Source organism: Diorhabda sublineata, chromosome 7 (genome assembly GCF_026230105.1).
Source record: "Diorhabda sublineata isolate icDioSubl1.1 chromosome 7, icDioSubl1.1, whole genome shotgun sequence".
NCBI lineage: Eukaryota > Metazoa > Arthropoda > Insecta > Coleoptera > Chrysomelidae > Diorhabda > Diorhabda sublineata.
This window is the reverse complement of record NC_079480.1, coordinates 7,388,932-7,416,066: the sequence shown is the minus strand read 5'-3', so window position 1 is coordinate 7,416,066 and position 27,135 is coordinate 7,388,932. Positions and strand designations below refer to the sequence as shown.

Genomic DNA, 27,135 nt, shown 5'->3' with positions numbered 1-27,135 from the left:
CTGAGAACATTTCACAAATCGATTTCAAATTAACCTGCCTGGTATATGTATATACTATGAAGGGAGTGAAATTTTCACCTGTCAACATCATTCCTTTCTTAAAATACCCCAAAAGGAATTGTTTTGACCGATAAGTAAACATAGTTGGAAATTTGACCTTGATACAATAAATTTCTATGACTATTTCCTTCGAAAAATTTAAGCCAACCAAAAAGCTGTAATATTTTATGTTCACCTAGCAACGATCAAATTTCAGCGATAATACTGCACTAGTGCAAATTATCGATAATTTGCACTAGTGCCAAATTTTCGTCTAGGATTAATAAACATCATTTGGTTTTAATTTTATATTTTAAGAAAAGGAACAATTATTGTTTATTTTAAATTAAATTTTTCTCAGGAAATAGTCTGCCAAAATGCCCTCTCGTGCATGTCAAATTGTCTCATAATTTCCTCTCGTGCGCATTCGCGCACTCGAGAAAATTAAATTATCGACAATTTGACATGCACTCGGGACATTAATATTGGAAATGATTCATTTGCTAATGTTTAATAAAATGAAATAATAGATTGTTCTTGAATATGACTACGGCTATGGTTGCCAGGAGAGGGATTGATTTATTACTCTACACTCTATATAGTATAGTTTGTTAATAAAAATTTTGAGATCAACGCAAACGAAATCACAAAAAACCGAACTCGTAAAAAATTATCAAATTGGGTATATATTCAATTTAGAATAGAAAACACACCATCTATTGTGCATTTATTAGGTAGGAAACCAAATTGTTGTACTCCCAATATGTTAAGTTTAAAAAGAAAAGGCAATAGACGGTTTTTCATTAGTCTAGAATTATCATGGAACAAATCGCTTATTACCAAGCCAACGACGCTCATTAGTGAACAGATATTAACTATAAGTGAACTGTCTGTTTATGCTTAGCAAATATACAATGCGCTCCAGATGTACGAAATAAATTTAATTTTCTGTAACAGGTCGATTTTTAGACTTAAATAGACAATTTACAGTACGAAAATATTATCCCCCTCCAGCACCCCCTCTAAATTATAAGCAATCAATCGAAAATTTCAGATAAGAGAGGGGTCCTGTGGCAACTTGTTGGAAAGGGATTTCATTCTGCGGGTCAGCAATATATTTTTTTAAATTTGTTGCAATCATAACTGAGAAAATTTAGGATGGGAAATTTTGATAATTTCTCTATCACAAAACTTTAAGTAGAATGAAATGATAATGTCGCATAATTTTTAGAATTTTCTCTTCAATTCACTTTAAAATTGAATTAAATATTTAAAATGACCACCATTCACTTCTTGACAATGACCGAGGCGATTTTGGAACTCTCATACAACATTACCTCAGGGGTTATTTTGTTATATTCCTTCGTTATCCCAGCTTTTGAATAAGCAATAATGACTGGTCACAAATATACTTTGGATTTTAAATAATCCGATAAGAAGTAATCGAGAGGAGTCAAATCGGCCATTCGATCGTTTCATGTCTTCCAATCCACCCATTGGGAGAAACCTCGTTTAAATAATTTCTAAGTGTACGTGTAGAATGCAGTGGAGCTTGTTAGTAGATAGATAAATCTATCTCGTTCGAACATCTGGAAAAAGTCTTTGTAATATAGGCACTGAGAAGTTCATTAACAAATCTAGATAAACCTCATCATTAACTGTGGCCTCAAAAAAATTAGGGCCAATAATTTTATTGTTATTGATAACAGCCCAAACATTCACTTATTTTAGGATTTTGAGTGTGAGCCTCTCACATCCAGTGAGGATTTTCTCTGCTCCAATATCTACAGTTCTGTTTCTTAACCTTTCCCTTGAAATGAAACGTCGCTTCATTAGAAAAAACAATTTTGTTTATGAACTGCGAATCTGCTTTCATTCTGTTCATCATCAATTCACATACATCCTGCCTTCCATCAGGATCATCTTCACTTAACTCTTTTCTTTATGCAGAATTCTCAAAATAGATGATTCACTTACATCATTGTCGGCGGCAAGTTCTCGAGTTTTCTTATGTGGATTGGTAAATTGAACATTTCTACCTGGTTTTCAAATATTTCTTACATGGCCAGTTTCACGAAACTTTTTATCAATTTTGCTAACTGCAGACTGCGAAAAGTGTTGATCAAGGTATTTATTATTGAAAATTTCACAAAGCTCCTTTTGATTTCCTGTTTTATTTCACTAATCATAATTAGATACTTTCATACTTTCGCCGTCCCCTCGTTTTTTGACTCTAGAAACTCGATCAAAATCATCCGATTTTAAATAATTTTTTTTAAATCTTCATTTTCACGGCAAATTTATGAAAATAAAATATGGGAAATATCTCACCTGGAGATGTCATGTAGTTTTTTGACTTTAAATGTGATCATAAACGCACAGTCAACCTTAGTAAGATACCATTTTTATAATAGTGAAAATTCAATTCAATTTTTTAAAGTTAACTTTTAATATTGTACACTCAATTACAATAAGCGATTTTGAGAATGTTTTTGCTCATATAATTTCGATGATTACTTAATAATAAATGTACAAACGATCGTATATAGAAAAAGGTCAATTTTAAAAGAAATTGTTATTTTTTTATTGTAAAAACATGATAAATCAACATTTCTGTATAATTTCTTTTACAATTTGTTCTTTATTTTGTGTTGATTATGGAAAAAAAGTATAACAATTTCATTTGATTATTTAGAAAAAAGTTATCAACTATTATAAGTGAATGATTGCATTTTCATGAAAATTTAAAGCCCTGAAACTAATATAATTTTGAATCTTTTTTATTCCCATATTTTTTTGTAAATACGCCGTAAAAAAGAAGATTAAAAAAAATTCATGGAAATCGGATGATTTTTCGATTTTCCAAAACCCAAAAACGAGGGGACCGCAAAAATTTGAAATTGCCCTAATTTCAAATACCTAAATGACAACAGCCTACTAAATACATATCAATTGTGTATTTGGCATTTTGACTAATATTTCAGTATCTTTGATGATTAAATAATTAGAATCATAGAAAGACACAAGTACAACAACACAGAGTCATTGAAATCATCATCATTTTGTTCAATTTATTTTTTGCAGATACACAAACAACAAATATCATTAGAATTGTAAACATTTTGAAAAAAAAACAAATTTTATCGATACAACACAGAACAAGGGAACAAATATTCACACACCAACGCATGTGAAAAAGTTCATCAAAGCTATCGAATACACATAATTTGACAACAAAATAAAAAACTTAATAGGTCAGATATATTTAACGCTATGAATGGATGACATGACAAACTAACGGTTGAGTTTTTTGTTGTGTTGTTTGGGTTTATAATTTGCTGCTTTAAAAAACCTGTACCAGCATTCTAAGAACTTGAAATTCTCTCAAATTTAATAGTTGTTGCAATATGCAATAAGAATGTAATGTCAAACAAAATTTCTAAACGGTACTTTTTATAAAACAAAAATTATGTATATAGGGTGTCTCATTTTAAAGACATGATGTCATTGTAATTGAAGTATATGAATGAGTAGTTTCAGGTATAATAGGAATTAAACTCATGGAATAAAATATTTAGGATGCTTGCAAAAGGAAATGGTGCCACAATTTTGGAATTTGTTTACCAATCCCATAACATCTAATTATCTGAATAAATATCTATAATTCTGAGTTGTACGCCTTTGCAGTTTGCGATAATTGTGAGCATATCGATAGTGTATATCCAGGAGATATATAGAAGGGTTTTATAGAACAACAAGAACAATTTAGTTCCACGACACCTTTAGGACGAATTCGGATCGATTCAATAACTTCCAAAAAGTAAATAGTTATTCCCTTGATGAGAATAATTGATTTAGAATCGTTTTTCACTCGTTATCCATGACATTGTTCTCTCTAATAAATTAGTAATTGATAAGAAATGAAAATTTTAAACTAAGGAGCTATATATATAATTATATACGCCTTACAAAAATAGCTATCAAAATGACAAAGTTGCTATTCAACAAAATTATAATCACTGATCGACAAGATTTCGATAACACAGGCCAAACCTGTATTTTTAAAATGGAAATACTCGTCCAATGATAAAATAATATCGATTAAGCCTAACACGTACCACTTCTCAATAGCTGTTTACATTAGCAGATAGGTAATTTTACAAAGGAGCGGTTAATGTCGGCAAATTTTATGGCTGAAAAAATACCTGAACTGTATTATTCAGAATAATAAACATAAAAATAATATTAAAAATTAGTATTCTGCCGTCTGCTATACGACCTGTTCCTCATAACGAAGATTTACCAGTACCGATTGCGCCTTTAGAAACGCAAAATATTGTTTTAGAAGATACTAGATCAGTAAGCTCCGAAGAACAATGCACCGACTCTATTTTTACTCCAAGTACCAGTTCCGGCAGGCCACTTTTGATTGTTCAAAGTGAGTTGAATGACTTAGCACCAAAAAGACAAAAATTACGACGAAAAAAAAAATGCTACATTTTCTGCATTCCACAGTATGATTCGTTGCGTACGTGTATGGACATTGATGGTCTAATGAAGGGACTTGATATTGAGTATAATCCCAGTGAATGGCGCCTATTTATTGACTCGTCTTAAGTCTTACAGTTTGAAAGCAGTGTTATTACACGATGGAAATTTAAAACCGTCTATAACAGTTGCTCATTCTGGGTAGATGAAAGAAAAAATTAACTACAAAAATTATAAGTGGCAGATATGTGGAGACCTGAAGGTGATTGGAATTTTAATGAGACTTCAGAGAGGATTTACGGAACATTGCTGTTTTCTTTGTCTATGGGACAGTCGGGCAGTAGAACAACACTTTGTAAAAAACTGGCAAGCAAGAAGTGAATTTCAACTGGGATGTCAAAATGTTTAAACCCCCATCTAGATTCCAAAAATTTCCTCCTGCCCCCCCCTTCACATTGAACTGGGATTGATGAATAACTCTGTAAAGGTTATTGATAAAGAGTGAAGGGTTAAAATAGCGTAGAGAAGTCTTTCCGCAATTGAGTGATGCCAAATCAATGGCAGGTATTTTTATTGAACCACAAATAAGAAAATTGACTGACGATGACAATTTTTGCAAAAAAGCTCACCAAATAGGAACTTGGAGCATGAGAGGCATTTGTTAGTGTAATGAGGGAATTTTTGAGTAGCAACATGGATCCAAGCTACCAATCCCTTGGTGCTCGAATGTCATTGAAGGTTCATTTCCTCCATTCCCATCTGACATTTTCTCCCGAATATTTGGGAGCTTTCATTGATGAGCAGGGTGAAAGGTTCCACCAAGATATCAAAACCATTAGAAATTCGGTATCAAGGACGATGGGATTCGGCCATGATGGGTGATTCTCAAAACGAGAAAGTGCAACACCTCATAATAGGAAAAAGTACAGCTACTTGATATTTAAAGTGATTTGTGTCAAAGTTTTTGTTCTTAATAGATGTGAGGTATGTTTATTAGATATAAACTATAAATATTGTCAATATATACAATTTAAAAAGCATGAAATTATTTTTTCAATAAATATTAATTATTTTACCAATGAATATAAATGTAACTTGAAAATCTTACGTAGTACAATCATTTTTTCCATAATTTCGTATTTGTATAGGTCCATCTTATCACAATTTGCTATTTATTCTTGTGTTACTACAATAAAAAATTTTTGCGGACTATTGAATCAATGCGACCAGTCATTTTCCAAAATGGAAGGATTTAACTATTGATTTACCCCAAATTACAGTTTATTTCAGTTTTAGCAAAGTTTTCGAATTTCCACTATGCACTTAATAAGCAAGACAAGTTTTTGTCTAACTTTTGTGGTGGTAAGCGCTGAGGCACTTCGATGAATACATACAGTGTATTTTGGATCGTTATCCTGTACAACAGATACTGAATGTGATTTTTGACAATCTATCTTGAGTCATCTGAGGACTCTTATTGAAAGAAATAGCGTCCTAATCAGGTTTTAAAGATATTTGAAAATTCTCACTTATGATGTTGGGACAGTACAAAAGTTTGTTACAACATAAAATGCTACGAGGATTGCTAAGTCTTAAGATAAACAAATAAAAACAAATATTCATAATTGTTTTTCAAAATATACTCCACCGGATGCATCGTCTGTCTAAAATCAAGTATCGATAATCATTTTAAATAGTTCACTCTGTATATTCTATTCTTTGCTCAATAGTCCCATCTGCTAGCGATTGATTCAAAAATTTCCATCTATTTGTAGGGTGTGAATGGCAATATTATTTCTCATTGATTTGATATCAGCAGGAAAAATTTTTAATATCATTCCAGAGAGAGTCCAGTCCATATTAACAGAAATTGATGGCATTAAGCAGGTAATTACATCATTAAATGAATTTTTAATTCAAATCAAGTCACTATTTTCCACGAAATTTATTCGTATTTCAAATATGTTCACCAATAGAACTAGTAAGGAACTAATAATATCCCAAACAAATTATGTTTTGAGATGATTTTCGCCCTACCAATTACTTGTGGCAGTTATTAACCCTAAGGACAAAGAAAAGGGTCGTGAATGTAATGTTTATGTGATAGGAATGATAAAGGTTGAGGCGTCTTTACTGTGAATACTTTTTAGCAACGAAGAAACTTTCTACCTTAGAAGAAGAGGTATAGACACAATATTTGCATTCAACAAAAAGTTTTCTGTTGTTCTGTATCCTGTTGAAAAGCTATTAACCTTTTTTTCTTTGCGGAAACTAATGCCTGGACATACTACAACAATAAATAAAACAACAAGTTGTGGGAGAATTATATGAATCACATGATCTTGTAACAGAATGAAGATCGGGTCCAAAATCATCTTGCCGTGCGATGTTCTTCAAATATTCTTAGTTTCGTAAAGGTTCATCATTCTTAATAACCTCTTATTCGAAAATAATTACTACTTTCAGGTCTATTACTTTGAATTTCTCATGGCAGATCTCGCTATTGAATTAGAAAAACTTGAAGAAATGAAATGATAGTAGTACTTATATTTTGGAGTTAAAGTCACCTTTACCTTTAAATAAATACTACAACTCCTACTAGCTGACTGTTAGTTTTGGATCGTGTTGACGCTGTTTTCGGAAGAGAAAGTGTTAAACCTTCCTAAAGTCCAAAAAGATCGGCAACAGACAGCGGATTATGACTCTTTTTTGGTAAATGTGAACTATTGTCGTCAAAAAGATTGATGGACGCCACATTTTGCGAAGGAGTAATTCAATATTCGAATATTAATTAATTAATTAATTAATCGAATCAATATTCAATAGCAAATTTATATAATACCAATTATTGTAGCTTCTATAACTACTATTTGTTATTACCAAGATGTTTCATAAATTTAACTTACATTTGAACTCGAAAATGGAAACTACAAAACAAATAATCCAGATATTTGTCAAGTTATTCCTCCCTCATTATAGTTTGGAACTTCTGTAATTCATTTCATCTATGGATCGTTCATTAGTCAACGTAATATGATGAAATTGGACTTGAGGATTATATATGGTCAAAACAGTTTATTTATGCTCTCAAAGTTCACATAAGTTACTCGTAATTAATTGAATTTGGCTCGCAACTTCTCATATTTCCTGCAAAAGTATTGTATGAAGAATTGAAAATGCCACCATATAGCTCAATTATCACTGTTTACATTAGTAGATAAGTAATTTTATGATGGAACAGTTAATATTGGTGAATTTTATGGCTGAGAAAACACCTGAACTGTATTATCCAGGATAATAAACATAAAAATAACATTAAAAATTGGTATTCCGTTGAGTTTCATAGTTGGAGAGGATTAGTGGCAGGGAAGGGGTCTGATGAAAATTTAGACTATCCTTGAACACCCCTCCTCGCCTCCAATCCTCTCCATCATTGAATATAATTAGTTGCGACTAATGTAATGACCCAAATCAATTTCTAATAATAATCATTTATTTACACGTACAAATAATCATCAATTATAACGAATTTCTCGCCAGAGTCGCTCAATATTTTAAGTATAAACCTAACCTAACCTAACCTAACCTAACCTACCCTCACCTAACCTCTAAATTTTCAACCAATACATATATATATATATATATATATATATATATATCAATTATCATAACTTTCTCTAAAACATACTAAAAATACATGGATATCGGGCGTATATGTAATTTAAATTAATTATCAAAAATGGCGATATTGTTGCTAAAGACCAAGAAACAATTTTAATTCCATTGTCTTTTACCTGAACCAATAGATCCTAGGCATACACGAGGTATGAAAATTAAGGATCCGGATTACATTGTTGATGCCGAAAAAAGTAAAGGCAAAAGTAAATAAATAAGTAAATTAGTATTTTTTTTCAAATATTATTATAGCTATGTCTTTCTACTGAAATAGTTACTGTTGCTTTTGATAAAACTTGTTGGATTTCAGAAAAATCAAAAATTTGAGGATATATGATGTTCCATTCAAGAAACAATACATTTCCAAATTTGACATAAATATAGTAAATGACCCTGTACGTAGTTGCTAGACTTTCTTCCGTAGTATTTGTTATGCTTCTTTTTTTTAATATTATTTATAAGTATCTATTTAGTTTAACATTTTTCTAATAATGTTGACAATAATGAAACTTTTTTATTATAACTATAAATATTGTGTAGCGTAGTCATGTCAAAGATACGGCCCGCGGGCCGCTTTCGGCTCCTGGGCCGGATCAATAAGGCCCGCGATCTCAATGTGTTCGAGCTTCTAGACTTTCGCAAAATGAATGAAATCGAATTCCCAATTTTCAACACTCGAATCAATTTTGAAGTTTCACAGGCCTCAGTTCATTTGCAAATGGATTTGATATATCTTCAATCGGATAGCATTTTGAAAGAAAAATTCAATGAAATTAACGCTCTTATATTTTATAAACAATATTTCAAGAGTTTGGATAATTACCCGGAATTATGAAAGCATGCAGTAAGCATTCTCTGCATGTTTGGTAGCTCCTTTTTATATGAACAGATGTTTTCTTTCATGAGAATAAATAAGAAGAAACATCGCACAAGACTCAATGAACATCTCCAATCAATTCTCTAAATAACTACAACGAATATTTTATAACTTTGATATTATTTTTAATAACCGTATATTATATCCTTACTAATATTATAAATGTGAAAGCGTGGATGTTTGTTATGCTTTCACGCAAAAACTACTTGACGAATCATCATGAAACTTTGTACACATATTCCGGGAGGTACTAGAAGTAACATAGTATCCTTTTTATTAGAAAATAAAAAAAAATTGTCAACAAATATCAACATTTTGCTACTTCAGCGCCATATGTTGACTTGACCGTCGGTAATATCGTGCATCGATAATATAGTATTTAGGGTTTGAACTTCATTACTGTATGTTAGATGGCGCTGAAGTAGTAAAATGTTAATATAACACCGACATTTTTAAAGATGTGCAAGGAGAAATGGGGTAATATTTGTCGATGGATACAATCATGGATACGGAACTAAGTACCTCATATCCTGTCGAGTTTTTAAATTCCCTTGAACTGTCAGGTGTACCGTCACATAAACTTCAATTGAAACTAAATGTACCAGTAATGCTGGTGTACAATCTAGATGCTCCTCGGCTATGTAATGGAACAAGGCTTCGTATAACAAAATTGGGGCAGAATATACTTGGTGCTACTATTTCAACGGGTGTCGGCAAGGGTGTTATCATACCTCGGATTCCAATTATACCAACTGACCTTCCTTTTCAATTCAAAAGAGTTCAGTTTCCGGTCAAGCTGAGATATGCTGTTACTATAAACAAAGCACAAGGGCAGACGTTACAGGTAGCAGGAGTGCATTTAGAAAAGCCATGCTTCACTCATGGCCAACTATATGTAGCGTGTTCACGTGTATGTAATGTCCGGAATTCAGACATATTTTCATCCAAAGAAAAAACTTATAATCTACATAGTCTACAAAAATATTCTAGATTAATACTCACCATTTTATCTTTTTCATTGTTAGAATTCAAAACTATTTATTTTTGTTACTGGAAAATATATTTTAACATTTATTAATGTATTTCAATAAAGCTTGTTTTGAAACTTCATTGTATGTTGTAATTTTCAAAAATCGATAATACTGACCGAGCAATCAAATAAAGTTATAATATTTCTGATACTTATTTAATGGATTCGATGCAAGCGAAGTCGCGGGTAAAAGCTAGTACTTATATAATCTACTGAAAAAAATATGTTAATAATTCAGCTCTTTTTTTATTTTAAATCTGGCTCACTTTTGTTTGATGCCTCTGGTGTAGGAGGTATATTGTAAAGTAAAATAAAATAAACAAAAACATTTATTAAATTTTTATTAGCATGTTTCATCTGTTTCCCAATAATAGAATAGATCGGAATTGTTTTTTCAAAAAAATTTATTGCTCAACACAATATCAACCAAAATCAGAAGAGCGGGGACGTGCTAATCTCGGCCCTCTGCAAACGGGTCTTTCCCCTCAACGGTGCCCGAGCATAGCAGGCTCTTAAATTGATAAAATTGACAGAGGAGTCCTTGTTCACGGTATTAAACTGCGGAAAGCATTGACTGAGAGAGCTAAATGAAAGATTCAGAGAAGTTAGAGAATATAATGTAAATCTCTTTTAATATATTATACTTTCCACTTTGTTTATTATGATTTGAAAGTGGAAGTTTTCCATTTGAATATCACTTGAAGATCACATTATTAACCTTGTGAAAGAATTTATTTTAGTATTTCCTACAAGTGATAAAACCAGATATAATTCCAGACGTAGAATTGACCATACAGACATAATAATAAGTTTGGGGACAATCATATTTAAATCATTATAAATAGTCAGTATTCTCCGATCCTTAAAACGACATGACTACTTCCAAATACTCTAATTCAAATAGAAGACGATCTTCCAATTATTAACGTCTTCAATTATTTTCGCAAATACAACGTTACCTAATCCATAATCCCAAATGCATCTATCAAAGTGGAACACGTAATCTACCCTATACCTTACTAGTCTCCTCTGGAGAATTATCTTCTCATGTCTATGATTTTCCTGAAAATTTATTGATTGGTTCGTAAAATTATTGAATAAAGAAATAGAAAGATCATATATCATATTCGGTATTAGTTAGAGATAAATGAATGGAAACGAGTTCTGCGAAAACCAGATACTACGAATCTCGCCGAAGGATAGTTCTTAGTTGGTAAGGATTATTAAATATTCAAACTTGGTTAAGCTGGAATTTATGAAAACGTTGGAGTTATTCATAATCCCAAAATTATACTTTCTCACGCGCGTTTCGATTACTAAGTTAACATCTTTATAAAACTTAAACTTACTGTCGATAACGTGATTATAGTTATTGATACAGTGTTCAGTTCTAATTTTGTTGATAGGACGTTCTTTATAACTCCGCTTCTCCTTATGGCTGGAACGACATCGGAAAATGTTCAATTTTTTCTTAGGGTAAACGTGAACAATCATAATTCTGTGTAGAAAAACTATTATATTTTATCTTAGTTGGGAGGAAAAACAATTTTATCTGTAATAGACATGAAAGATGGATTCTGGCAAATACAGTTACCAGAATAAAGTTCAGACTTGTGCACATTCAACACTCCATTTGGAATATACAAATTTCATAAAGTTTCCTTTGGATTGAGTAGCATACAAGAAATTTTTCAACGAAAAAATATGGAATTTTTTGGTGACATTCCAAATGTGAACATATATTTTGATGACTTAATAATAACAGGAGTTGATGAAAATGAACATGATTTAGCATTAAAAAAATATTAGAAGAAAGCTTTAAAATTTAATAAAAATTTAATTTTGATAAGCTGCAATATCAAATGATTGAGGTTAATTTGTTAATTCAAATCATAACAAAAATGGAATACTACCTTCTAAACAAATGTACAAACTGTTTTGGCTATTGAAAAACCTTTAGACAAAAAGATTTATTGCGAATAGTTGGACTTTTAAAATTTTTTAAAGAATTCATCCCAAATCTTTCCCAATTAACATATAATATGAGAATTTTTACCACAAACGATATAAAATTTGAATGACTAGACTTCCATAAACAAGAACTAGACACTTTGATTACAAACAAACCAATTTTAAAAATTTTTGATCACATAAACCTGTTGAAATTCAAACTGATGCACATGGTAAAGGATTAGGGTCTTGTTTGATGCAATATGTGCAACTGATAGCATTCGCATCAAGGTCTCTCAATAGTACAGAGGTTAAATATGCAATTGAGAAGAAGCTTTCAAGCATTGAAGCATTCAAGCATTTGAAAAAAACTACATTACTGGATCTACGGTCGAGAAGTTTTGATCAAAATTGATCACAAGCCACTTATTTTTTTTAACTTAAGTATTATGATGTCTTATAATCAAATTCGGTAATATAGAGAATTGATCAATTCAAAATTTAGTTTATCGTTGGAGTTTCAATCTAGGACAGAATATCAAATTGTACATTACATGAAAAGTATAAATTCGATGGAGTTCGCTAAACTAAGAGGCTTATTCATGCAAAAAACTAGCAAACAATGAACTGGAAACGGCCTGTCTATGGAAGGAGAGAGAGAATTAATATCGTGAAAATAAGAGCCACTTCAAGAGGTAGTACTTATAGAATTTGAGAAGTTATCGCTGATCGATTTCAACAAGAAATTGTTTACAGTAAAAGGAATGATATCGTCAGCCTTAAAACCATTTTGTATACTATTGAGTTGTATCTTTGTTAACTAATAAATATTTCCGCTGAAAAGAACAACTGTAGATTTTTAGAAGTGAAATGTTCATTCAACATTGGAAAAGAGACGCAAAAACAACAACAGCTATTGTACCTGGAAAATAGTATTTATTATGTAACTAGTATTTAAATATTCATTTTGAATACCTTTTTTTTATTGATATGTCTAATTATGTTATTTAGTCAATTAGTAATTTAAAGAGCTGTCCTTGATACGCTTTGAACTTCATAATAATACATCATTCACCCAAGCTCGCTCCCCATCGCAATGAAATATGTATATGCGTTTTTATCTGGACTGAGGTGCTTCAGTTTTAGATTTCCAATTATAATTTATCCAGTTTTCACGAACAGTTTCATGGCTGTCAAACCATGTATCATAGAAGTAACAGATTTGTCATTAAGATGCTTCCGAATTTTTGTTATATATATGTTTTTCCACTTTATCAATCGACCATTACTGTTTGCCTTTTATTTACCGTTTCATATCTAAAATCATGTTTTTTTTATGAAAATATTTCCAGTGCTCGTTCCGAACACACCTAAATGATTTGTTTCCTTTTCAGTTGTATGATGTTTGATGCTAGAATACTGTAGAGCGCGTATTGGAGTTAACCTATTGGGTTTGATTGAAAATTTCCATAAACATTCCTATTATGTCTCATTATTACACCTTGCTTAGCAATTTCGTAGATGTAGTTTGGAAAGTATTTGTCAAAAACATAGTTAACTTCATAGCATCTCTTTTGGACATTCCTCGAGTACAAAGTCGATTGGAAACAGTTAAAATCAGTTTTTTAGCATCTGTTGATTGATGTTTGGCTTCTCTCTGTGCTAGTCTATAGTAGCACGTTCACTGAATCTGCAAATCGACTTGTTGATGGTTGATCTTGAAGACTAGTTTGTCACATGCTTTATTCCTCATAAAACGCTCATTCAAGAATAATTTGAGCCTCAATACACTGTACAACTACTACTATTGTTGTAATGTTGTTTATATATACTTCTAAATGATTCACTGATTTTGAAAATCAAATAAAGTTATGCAGACCTGAACAAGTTGTTTACTATTCACTTTGCTGTTGGGAGTCTCTTATGTCTTTTTGTGAAGGTTTCCGCTATTCGATGACTGGCACTATAGTAGATATACTCTATTTGTTGAATACGTGGAGCTATGAAAGCACTAATTTGGAAACATTTGGTACATCAACATTTTTAATATCGACAAATTCAGAGTGTTTAGACTGATTCATAGCGTAACATTGAAATTACTGGGTTCATTTGATTCATTGGAGGGAACTTAATACTTAAATCCAGTGAAATTTGATGTTTTGTAAATTGCGATTTTCATAGGAGTAGTAGTCGTGTCGGATCTTTCTGACCAGACCAGACTGTAGTTAAGATGTCGCAACATCGTGGAGCGACAGTGACATTCAGTGTTTGACGCAGCGCAACTTCATTTTATTTTGGGTTTTAACGTGACGTGACTAAAGTTTCGTATTTGATAGCGCTGAAAACATTTTTTGTTTGGTAGGTATCTTGAAATAAAACGATCCTTATTGTGATAATAAATTTTATTACAAAAATCTTCTTGTGTTGTAGAAACGGTCAGTTTCTGCGAAAAAGAACAAGCACGTCTTTTGCATCTTTGCAAAGATGTTTAGAACGCAAAAAACTTGACAAACTCCTACTGATTCGATTTGTAACAAAAAACGGTCAGTGTAGTTTTAAACAGAATGATATATTGAATTTGGAAGTTAACGTTGAACAACAGCCCGAAGCAACCTACCCCGGCTTAATAATGACGCAAGGAGTATTGTCCTATTAATTATTTAACATATTTCTTGAACGGAAAGTTTTTTTCTTTCGTATGTATTATCATTATGTATTTCATATTATAGATAACTAATAAGAATATGGTTTTTGATTCACCAATTCACTTTGCAATTAGTTTTTGGACAAAATTACTTAAAAATACTATTACGTGACCTTAAATGGCAAAAAACATGGCGCAACTACTCCAGGGTTATTATTAAAAGAAGGGTGTTTGTTTGCAAATTGTGTGAAATTTGTTGTGAATGGAGCTAGTAAGCTTTTATCTCCTATATGTTTTAAGAAGTCATAGTTTCACCTTTATACGACATCAGTGAGTGAGTTCTATAAAATATTAAAAGAAATAGGAGACAGCGGAGTTGTTAAGATACCTAAAAGAAATTTCTGGTGGCAAACCGTGAAGTAATGAAGTGAAAACTTTTATAGAGTATCATACTACTACAAAATTCTATCAAAAATTCACAATGATAGACTTGTTCGTAGACTACTTTAATTTTACAATATAAGCTTATATTGTATTTTTTTATTAAAAGGAAGGAAACTGGTCAGTTAAAAAAAATGAAATCGCACCAAAATAAATGGCAACTAGAAGATTTATTATTAAGATGATACCTGGACGCAGACCATACTTTTATTACAGGATGAGTAGACAAGAACATCACAACTCTCAGAGAATTTGATATTGAAAATATTACAAAAACGAAAGCGGCGGCTGCTGCAAGAACCACCTTCTTCTTGGGCATCTGACTGGAAAGTGAACACTCCGGCTTCTCCCAAGCTTTATGTATCTCTGCTACACGGAATGGCATCAATTTTACTCATAGCCGAAGTGCATCTAGTAGAGCTATATGTAGCTGATGGAGTTATAAATAGCTCATTTTTCATAGCTCTGCAATATAGTAAAGTTCTATAGGTCTCCAGCTATGGAGTGTAAACCCAGAATTACAAGCATTATTTTTATACCTTAACTTAAATTCAGTTATTGTTTGTTAAATCTAGGTTTATAGCAATCGTAAATTGTTTCCAAAAATTTTTCCCGATCTATGCGACTATGATTCACTTATTTTTGGATGAACTAGATTATATACAGAGTGAGTGTGAGAAGTCCCGTCCGCCCTCGGATAAATCCGCGGATGGATGCGAAAAAAAACATTCACCACCCCCTGTCATTTTGACAGGTCTTCATCGTCTTTAGCGTTGCAGTTTCGCGCGTAGACTCCTTGCTCTCTCCTGAGTTCTATGGGAGATTCTGGGGAGTCTTGTCTTTTTGTTAGGAGTTAGTCTGTTGGCTATAGACTCTTGTCTACTTATTCTGGATGTCTTAATATGTGTTCTTCGGCAAGAAAAGATTCAATCCGAGTTATCCTTCATCTTCTTTACAGCTGTCCCCGATTATAGCTTGGTACTTACTTATGAAGTGTGGATTCAACGTGTCGGGTGATGTCCTCTTTCTTTCGTGTTTCTTTGTGTTTTTGTGAATTTTTTTACTAACCTAACTTAACCTAGTGACCTGTTGTCCTCCGTTCTGGTTTACCTGTTGAGCGATGAGTGTTGTTATGAGAGTCTTGATGTTCTGCAGCACACTCAGTAGCTCGAGCATTCCTTGTCCTGCTGAGGCTGGCATTTTATTAGCAGATAATGCGTGAATACTTCTTTCCTTTTTGGGTTATCCGACCAGCCCCTTTAGTTGGCCGGGTGCTCTCCTCCGCAGTTCTTGCATTTTGGCTTATTTCTTATCATCCATGTGGCATGTGTTTTCCCCATCGTGAGATCCTTGGCATCTACAATATTGTACAGGTCCGTCGTACCTTTTCTACTGAACCACAATTATTTTTGTGTGGCATAGATACCCAAGCTTCTTGTTTGAATGCTCTTCTGCGGGCTTCATTACTACCATGTATATAGGTAGTAGTTTTCGGCATTTTTTTGTATATTTATGTCCACTGTGTCTTCTTTTTCAAAGAAATGCCTCTTCTTTTTCTTCCTCTTATTTTTGTTGTTCACTTCCATGGGGCAGTTTTCTATTTGTTTTTAATCAGAAACTCTGGTTTCTGTCGATAGCTTTTTGAGGCTCTTACTTTTATTCTTTGTTCTTTTGTTTTCTTTAGTGGTAGGACGGACGGCTTTCTCAACTTATATTTTCAATCTTTCCTAGAAGTTTTGCCATGTTGGCTTCCATCCGTTGGATTGTTTCTAGCAAGCTGTGAATTCGAACATTTAGAATTTCATTGCCAGCTTCCAATTTCCTATTGTCCTCTTCAATTTTACTATTTTTTCCTCTTGTTCTCAGATTCCCTTCTAAGTTTTTGGTCATTATATCGGCCGACGTTTCTCTGTCATAGGACTTCTCCCTATTTCAATATATGTCTGTAACTTTCTGTTTTGGTTTCCCTATCTTTACCGGAAATAGATAAAAGAACCTAAAAACAAAAGGTGAAGCCGTATTGAAAAGTACGACTATTTTGGATAACGGATAAACTCCGCACCAATAAAGTTGTATTAATAATCACAATTCTTTCATGCGGACGTATTAATATTCATAATATATGAAAGGCTGTCTAAGCACTGAAAACTGTATAGAGAGAAAGTTTTAACGGGGTCTCCCAAGACTACCTGAGTCCGCTTTCACGTGTTCACTCTATGAAGTTTATGGTAGGATTCTATTTTTCAAGAACTTTTTAATGACGGTTCCCAAGGCATATATCATATTTATAAACAAAAAGTTAAGTAACGAGCTTCAGAATATTTTGAGTTACTGGCTGAAGAATAAATTCTATTCCGAACGCTACAACTCTATAAAATATTTAAAAATACACTATTACCAAGCTAGATGGACCTAATCAAATATCTATGTCAGAAAAGTGTAAAATCCACGCATCATAAATAGTTGTTAGTTCTATCTATTAAAATAATGATAAGTTATAATATACAAATAATACAAAAGTACCTCCTATATCATACACCAACTATTTTCTTTTCGAGAAATAACTATTAGTCCATTGAAATGTTACAAAATGAATCTTGCGTTTTATGAGGCCGCAATTTTATTTTATGGATGTGTGAGGGGTCAAGGAAAGGTGCCGCCATCTTAAATAAAGGGGCGAAAAGCTATTTTTGACGATATCTCGTAAACTATTATCCCTTAAAAAAATTCACATCGACATGAATTGTGGAAAATCGCTTTACCTACAATTTTATTGGTGATACTTTTTGCCATTAACTGCAAATTTAAAAAGTTATGAGCCAAAAAGTGCAAAAATTTTGTCAACAATTTTTTTGCTCAATAACTTTTTATTTTTTGAATTTTCAATAAAATTACCTTAAAACAATATTTTAGATAGTTCTTTGAGGATTAATTTTATATGTGAATTTTTTGAATTCCACTTATTCTTGTGGCTCATAGAGCGTTCCAAAAGTGCCGAGCGCGTCTTTGTTCACCACATTGTGCCAAAAACAGAATATTTGTTATTATTTCAATTTTTTCCCATTTTTTCAGTAGGCCCAATCTACAGATAAGTTGTAGGTGGGAGAGATTTGAATAATGATTAAATTTACCTAGCATTTTGTATCTGATTGTGATTCAGGGTCAGTATCTACATCTGTGTCAAAAGTAAAGGTTTGGGGATTGACGGGAGTTGAAATTAGAGTCACAGTTGTAAGTTCATTTTCTAATTCGTTTTCTTCTATTAACTTTGATATTTCCATTATGTTGCTACAAGGTTCGCCAGAACAATGACACATGCTTCCACAATTTCCATTACATCTGCAGAAAATTAATTTGATAAGCTCCGGGGGTGCTGGAGGCTTGGAAGCTTATATTGGCATCCACAGGTTTGTTTTCTTCTTTCAGCCCCAATCTTCAGAACTTTGTTATCTCCCAAGCCACGACTGGACCTGGTGATATACTCGAAGACTGTGGAAATGATCTGCATCTTGGGTTGGAGGCAGTGATGAGAACTTAAATGAATTATTGTTCACAGTTTTAGCAAATCGTTTATATCGTAAGGTGTCCAGTGAATCTTTTCTATTACCGCCATATAATGCTATGAAAAAACGTTTACCAACAAGAACCAACAAAGACGGCACCACCAGCTAACTCTGTATGTTTCTCTATAATTTTGATAAATTTGAGTTTCCTCATGTTATAGGCTGCTGAGAAAGCATGGAAACAACAAATTTTGAGCTATAAGATCTCCATACATGAAACTGATCCATACAATCGGTTTTACAAATTTTGGATCATTCTCTACCTACTGCCGTAAGCAACACGATAATATTAATGTTCTCTGCTACAATAATCACATAATCACAAGATTGAGATATAATAAGCTCAGAAGAGACGATGAGTGAGTTTGCATCTGATACAGCGTTGTTGACACGAAAACCCGCCTCTGAAAAAGCAATTTTGAGAAGATCTATTAAGTTCGATTTGTTTTTTGTTCATTTCCAAGAAATTTTGGAACTAATTCATTTGCCAGATATTGTTCAATTTCACCAATTGTTTCTTTTGAAATACACATCCGTTGAAATAAATAAAAGTAAAGGATTGATGACAACAGAAGATTTTTCGACTTCAATAGTGCTTGTCATAGCACTCAACGGAAGAACCTTCGATTTGCGATTAAGTGATAATCCTTAAAAATCCTATGATGTTAGTTAATAATCCTTCTCCTTTTTCAAAGCACGACGACAATTGATGCTTTCTAAAGCGACTATCCCAATCGACATACAAATTAATTCAGTGCGATCTAAAGTAAAATCATGAGAAGCGAGCCAGTGATCAATTATTGGAGGAAAAAATCATTAAAATCACAGTCGATTGAAAATGATAAATTATATATAAAAGTTCGCAAGATATCGTGAAAAATAGCTTTTCACCTCTTTATTTAAGATGGCGGCCCGGGAACAAGAGATGGAACCCCACAAATACATCTGTAAAATAAAATTGCGTCCTCAGAAAAACGTACGGTGAGGGTCCTAAAATTATAACATTTTAATGGACTATATGTAGAACACAATGTTTATCTCTCTAAAAAATTTTAATGAAAAACTTATATCCCTCATTATTCCAGATAATAGTAGTTGTTTTTTATAGTTACAAAGTTCCAAGTTTTGTTTCAGATATATTTATGCCATGGCATAATAATATAAATTATGTTAGTCAATTTTCATTTTTGTATATATACAAATGCATACATTATTTCTAAAATATTACTTGTCAGATGGAAGATAATAATTCGAGTCCAATATGTAAAAAACCTCGACTGTAAAGCCTATAAATCTTCTAAAATTTCCAGGGTTTAGAGATTTGAATATATATGTGACATTGTGGACGTGAATATATTGAATTCAATATTTCTGGTTCGTGCATGAAATTGGTCTATCAATTGTAGTGATTAAATAATAAAAGTTTACTTCTAAAGTAGACCAAATAAAAAACTTATACAACTCAGCTTGATGCTAGAATATTCGTTTGAACGTTTGCCGGGTAGAAAATTTTCATAGAAACAGATATCTTATTGTGGATAGCTCGTATGAAGAATGAATGGATGAAAACATTGAATCTTCACAGATAAAAAAGTTTATATGAGTACTAAGTTTAAATAATTCATCGATCTCTTCTTAACTCTTCATTGGGCACGCGGTTTTTTTCACGTGGTTTGATACGCCACATCAATATTCACTTACATGACTTCTATTATTAAAATTAATAGTACGAGTATCTATTTTTTTGTGGAAAATATTTCTAAATAAGTTACAGAAAAAATAATCAAAACACCATTCAAGCCAAAATAATCACTATTTTGAAAATACCTGGATGGTTTAATGGCAGTTGCTTATTTTCCAAAAGTTCCCTCAGTAATTATAAAGCATAAAATCGAAGAAACCGAGGAAAAATTACGTAGAACTTATCCGAACTGTGCTTCGTTCTATGTAATGTTATGCCAGGAGTTCTCTACTTGCAGCAGTCTCGAAATTTTTTATTCATTTCTGTCTTTCAATCAGGATCTTTCATTAAGAATGTAACGTCTAGTCATTAAATGAATCAAAAGTGACAAATTAATTTATTAGTGAACCAATCCAGCGATGTTGGATTGCGGCATTCGACATCAATCACTTGCACTCCGAATGAACGAAGAATTGAACGTATGAACACGAAGAGAACGTTCACTCGAGTTCGTTTGACGATATATTCGAGGAAATGAGCAAATAAAGTCCATTTTTTTATCATTTTGTGTGTGTGTTGTGAGCGTGGAATGAAAAAAAAAAGAGAACTTTCACTTGAGTGATCATTCATCCGAATGAACCGTAAAGTGAACCGTCTGATATCATCTTTAGTGATCGTCGAATGGAAGAACGTGAGCTAGCTGATGAAGTGAATATTTGATCTAAACATGTACATTCCGAGATACATTCTGCGATTGTCTAGCTTCCATCAAACGGACTGAAAACACTATATATATTACAACTACACCAATACTCATGATTACACTCTATAATGCGCGTTTAGATAACCAAGTTATCGTCTTCAGATACTTCAGAGAGGAGGTAATCTGTTCACCTTCATATGGTGTGATTGTGAGTGTTGGTGTTTTGGTAATGTTAACAGTGTTGACATTAGGTTTGAAAATACTTTCGCAATTGCGGCACAGATCTTTTAGACAGCTTTTTCATTATTTTATGTAAAATATTACATACCCGTTAAGTTGAGATATTGACTGCTTTAGCTATTTCACGTACTTCTATTTCACGAACATAATAGAAGTGTGAAAAGTTTTAGAAATTCCATGTTTCTACGCGACATAAATGAATTTTTCTATCGATATGTCACGGTAAGTGCAACTTAGGTATAAAATTATAGACTAGAAATAAAAATAAAGTCGAAATATTGCGCTACCAAGAAAGCAAGAAGCATTTTTTCAACCAATAAGGTTATGAAGCTTCCAAAATGTGTATGGATTAAATTCAATGTTAGCGTTTTTATGTACTATGTGAAAAAAACCTGGAACAGGTCGATTTTTACACTGAAATTGACAATTGACAATCCAGCACCCCCTCTGAATGATAAGCATCACCTCGAAAATATTGAATAAGAAAAGGGATTTCACCTTGTTGAAAAGGGATTTCAGCAATATGAAGTTTTTTAAATTTGGTGCAACTGAGAAAATTGAGTTCTAAGGTGTAAAATTTTGATAACATCTCTATAACAAAATTCTACGTAAAATGAAGATAAATCGGGGGATCTAGCCGACCATTCGATTGCTCCACGTCTTCCGATCCAACTGTTGGTGAAAAACTTGTTTAAAAATTTCGAATTGTATGTGCAAAATGCAGTGCAGCTTGGTCTTGTTGGTAGTAGATGGATTGATCTATCTCATTTGGATGATTAACACCAGGAAAAAGTCTTTGTCATGTAGGCACTAAGAAGTTGATTAAAAAATCTAGATAAACTTCATCTTCAACTGTGGCATCAACAAAATGAGGCCTAAGATCACTTTTTTAGTATATTGAGTTTAAAGTGAACGTCTCTTCATTGGAAGAAGCTATTTGTTTATGAACTGCGAATCTGCGTTCATTCTGTCCATCATCAATTCACAGAACTCCTGCTTTCTCTCAGGATCATCTTCATTTAACTCCTGAACTAGCTGACTTTATTTTTTACTTACATTATTGTGGGCGGCAAGTTCTCGAGTTGTCTCGGATTTTACTTAATCTCTAGAAGTACATCTCTTTTTTTCATCAGTAAATTTAACGTTTCACGAAACTTTTTTTCAATTTTGCTAACTGTAAAGTGCGAAAAGTGGTGACCAGGGTATTTATTATTGGAAATTTCATAAACCTCCTTTTGAGCTTTTGTTTTATTAGCACAACCAATAATACGTAAAGTTTTGTGATGTAGACATTATCAAAACTTACATCTTAAAAATCAATTTTCTCAGTTATAATTGCACCAAATTTTAAAAAAAACTTAAGATTGCTGAACAGAGGACTAAAATCCGTTTCCAACAAGGTTTCGCACGACCCTTTATTTCATTATTGGCATTTTGGAATTAGTAGGTTGTACTCATAGCGACAATTATACCCTTGCTGCTAAGGAGCCTTTCAAAGTCAATTTGATTCTGTAAAATTCAATTTTCGAAACCACGTTTGTAAGAGTCATAAAATGGTAGATGGAAAAAACATGAAATTATTTCTAGGAGACGCTGTTATTGGCTATTTCGAAATTGGCATAACAAAAGCCATCTTCAGTGTTGTCAATGATGAAATTAATTCCATTTTCCAGATATATTAGGCTGAATTTTCGTATGAACTTATAAAATATAAATAAAAGTAAGCGGTTTTGAAACTTTCTTAAAAATGTGATAATTCGTCTCGACGGCTACACGAAATTGCTTTTATTTTATATTCTTCCAAAATTATATCTGTCATATTATAAACTGACTGTGAATCTGCCCGACGCGATGCGATCTGATAAGATTTCAATAGAAATTAATCCAAATATTATAACAAGAGAATGTAGTAGAAATAGGTAATAGAAATAATCATTCATTGACCATGATTATTCCATAACGTAATAGTCCATCATACATCACACACAAATTCAGTAGGATTTATTTCTGGTGAATAAACTGACTGACATATTAAAATAGCTAAGGATGAATCTAAGGAAGTGTGCAGTTACATGGAAATTGAATTACTCACAATTAATGAATGAGTAAGAAAAGGTGACCCACTATATGGTTAAATTATAGCGTACGCCGAGGATATAGCTCCAATTACCAAGAAAAAGATGCCACAGAAAATACCTTCACCGACATAGAAAAGCTGAGGTTCAAAATGATCAAAAATAATTCATCCGAAAAAGGAACAGTAGAAACAGGAGAATATGTATGAATAACATGACTACAACAATGATTGACAATAATGGGTGAACTACAGAGGTACCCGAAGAAGACAGAAACAAATAAACTAGACATGAAAAGCAAACCACCAGAAGGTAGATTTAGCAGCTAAGAAAACGCCAGCTCCAGCAAGAAAGGGAAAGCTTTAAGTAATGACTATATTGCAGGATATGCAGATAGTAGGTTAGTGGGAAATTTCTAACTAAATGCAAAAATAATACAAAACAGACAACATACAACAACAAAAATTTCTAGGTTTTTCCAGTCAACCGACAACAGGACACTTCATAAGTAAGTGCGGAGTGTTTAGCCAACAGACTAGACAGAAATATTGATTATATTTACTATCAGACGTAATTTGTATATTGAAATTTGAAACCCATGAATATGATTAAATTAAAGCGTACGCCAAGGATATCGCTCCTATTACCAAGAAAAAGAAACAACAGGAAATACAGCAAATGATAAAATTTAAATGTGCCGCAAAATTGATCAATTATTTTCCAGATGATGAAAACATAAGGAATATGTATTGAATTTAGTCTACTTTGGTGTTTCATTACCACATTCCCAATTAGACAACTCGCATAATCAAGGTGATTCCAATTCACATACAAATAAGGGATATTTCCAAACCATCTCAAGAGCTTATGGCAATTAGCTGTTGAAAATTCGATTCGTGGTCCATAAACAGAAGATAGTAATCAGAATATTTCTATAAAACGTCATTTTGAATATTGAATTCTGAAACCCATGAATGCAATGTTTTCTACAGGTTTTAACTAAATTGAAATCCGTCGCAAAACTTGATAATTTATTTTCCAGACGATGAAGACATGAGTATTTGAGAGCTCGGAATATGTATTGAAGTTAGTCTACTTTGGTGTTTCATTGCCACATTCCCAATTAGAGAAAGTTCTTAATCTATCTCGCAAAGACTTGAAATGTAAATCTGTTCATATTCTCTCAGAAAATCAAATTCAAGAATTAAGCTCCTCTCACGATCACATTGAGTATAATTCAAAGTACAGTTTTATTTGAAAAATGTATGGATAACATAATATCGGAATAATATAGTGATTCTTCTCCTTCTACTGAGAAATAAAAATTTACTAAATCAGTAGTCTAGAGAATACCTTTAAGGTAGGTGAACCATCACTCAAATTGAAGTGATTAAGAGAAAGTGGAAAAAACTGCGAAATACGCACTAAAATTTACTGGAATGAAGTAACGATTGACTATAATTTTATATTGGCGTGTAGGACTTCAATCAATAGATAAATTAATTAATGAACGAGCTATTTTCTATAAATATCCATTGAAAATAGAACATCGGACAATTCTAGTAATAATAAAGAGTATGATGTTACGATAAAGTAACTTGTTTGATACTGCCCGATAACGTTAAATTAGATGGTATCTTTTAATTTCTGCGTTGTGCTTTACTGTTTGAAAACGTGTAGTCACGCAATCTTAATATTGCCATTAAAATAATTTGTAGTGGCGGATGGGAAAAAAACATGATCGACTTGAGTTGCTCGAATTAATGGGCAAAAATAAATTATCAAGGGAATATATGTCGCATAAAACATTTTAATTTTAGCATGATCCAATTTTTCATTGAACGATAAGAGCTGCTATTAGCTGTATTTGCAACAACTCGTTTGCATCAAAAAATTACTCCAATATCGATACGATGAATAATGTATTTTATGTACAAACTTTTATATAAGAATAGTATATTGTGCAACAAGTTAAGTCAACTTTCCTTACGAATATAGGGGTTTGTGGTATGAGACAAATGGCGTCAAAATATGATTCAGGAAATATAGTATTTTATTGAACTTATCGGAAAAGATCTTGTTTTCATGTGTTTTTTACAAAGACGTGAAGGTGCCATTTTCAAAATAGCGCGTCTTGAGTGGGTTTGTCACCTGATTTCAGTTTTTCTTTACATGTTTTTCGATTCTGTTCTGGAAAGTTTGTATAAATATATTTTTTAAACATTCAAATACATTTAAAATAATTTTCTGTGTTTGTAGATCTAAATCTTTATTATCAAATTCATAACTGTCTTTATTTTCACTACACTGAGCAATTTCATTGTCTTCATTCGCCTATGGCCTGAAGAACTGTGGATATGATGAGTTCACTTTAGTATAAGTGCCGTGCGCATTTATGAAATATTGATTAATCCTCGCATAACTGTCTTTTGCAATTGATATTGGAAGAACTATTCTATTACGATGTATTATGATTTCTTTGAAAACAAAATGTTCTAAATTTAATTCTAAATTTTTTTTGTGTTGTTTTCATATGAGTATAATAAAAAGTATCGTTCATAACACGTCCGGAAATGGACTTTTCCGTGCTTGCAAGACTTCTCGTGTTCAACATTATCATTAGGAAAAGAGGATTTTTCCGAGGGTGCGTCACAAATTCTCGGTAAGTTATACAAGCACAGGAAAATCCATTTCTTGACGTGTTATGAACGATATTTTTCAGTATACTCATGTGAAACAACGCAAATAAGGATTAAAATTGAGTTTAAAATATTTGATTCAAAATATAATCATAATACAGTGTAAGTTTTATGTAGGGAACGCCTCAATAATCTCGGAAACGGTTTGTACTATTTTCATAAAATTTTTGTGCGCAAAGATGGTACGGCTGGTATCATGGTGGTATCTAGATTGTTGTCAGATCATTCCTTTTCCGGAAAAATTATAAAGATACTGATTATTTCTCATGTGATATTCTCTATACCTAAATGCCATAACTTCGAAGTTATAGCTACATTTACAGTATCCTCACCAAGACTGCATTAAACTCGTTTAGTTTGAATATTCTTCAAAAATGTAAGTGATAATACAAATATGGTTACAAGTTCTAGTGTCAGTGAGTTAGTGAAAAGTTCAACGAAAATGGTGCAGTAAAATATTAAAACATAAAACAACTGAAGACAAATCTTCAAATGTTTGTGTCATGTTAGAAGTAGATCCATATTTGTGAGGTAGAAAAATTAAAAATGTTATCCATCCACTTAAATACAACAAGCCATTCGATTTTCACAACTTTGGAACACATTTTGCAGCATCCCTGACTGCTGAATCCTTCTTATCTTTGTGGTAATCCTATCTCTTCTAAGTTCCTGAATATTGGCATGTTTTTTAAGTGACCTAAAGGAAATAATCGAAAGGATTCGTTTTGTGGCCTATTATTCCAGCACATAAATTCAGTTTTTTGGGAAATTGGATCTGGGAATCACGCATCCAATAAGGATTGTTACGTGACTAGTATCTACAATTATGCCGATTTACATTTCCATTAACAAAAAACGTGGCCTCATCGCATTACTTGAAAAATATGGATCGTTTTGATTGTAGCATTTTTCCATCTGCAAACTCTTTACGTCTATCAAAATTGTCATCTGACAACTCTTGAACCAACGTTACTTTGTATGGATAGAATTTATCACGTGAAATTTTCATAACGGATGTTTGCGAAATATT

General features: G+C 32.4%; 1 protein-coding gene across 2 annotated transcripts in view; it reads left to right on the top strand.

The window, feature by feature from the left end:
* Window positions 1-27,135, top strand: part of LOC130446916 (connectin-like) — a 475,789-nt gene that overhangs the window by 227,796 nt on the left and 220,858 nt on the right. The gene's annotated exons all lie outside the window — the stretch shown is intronic.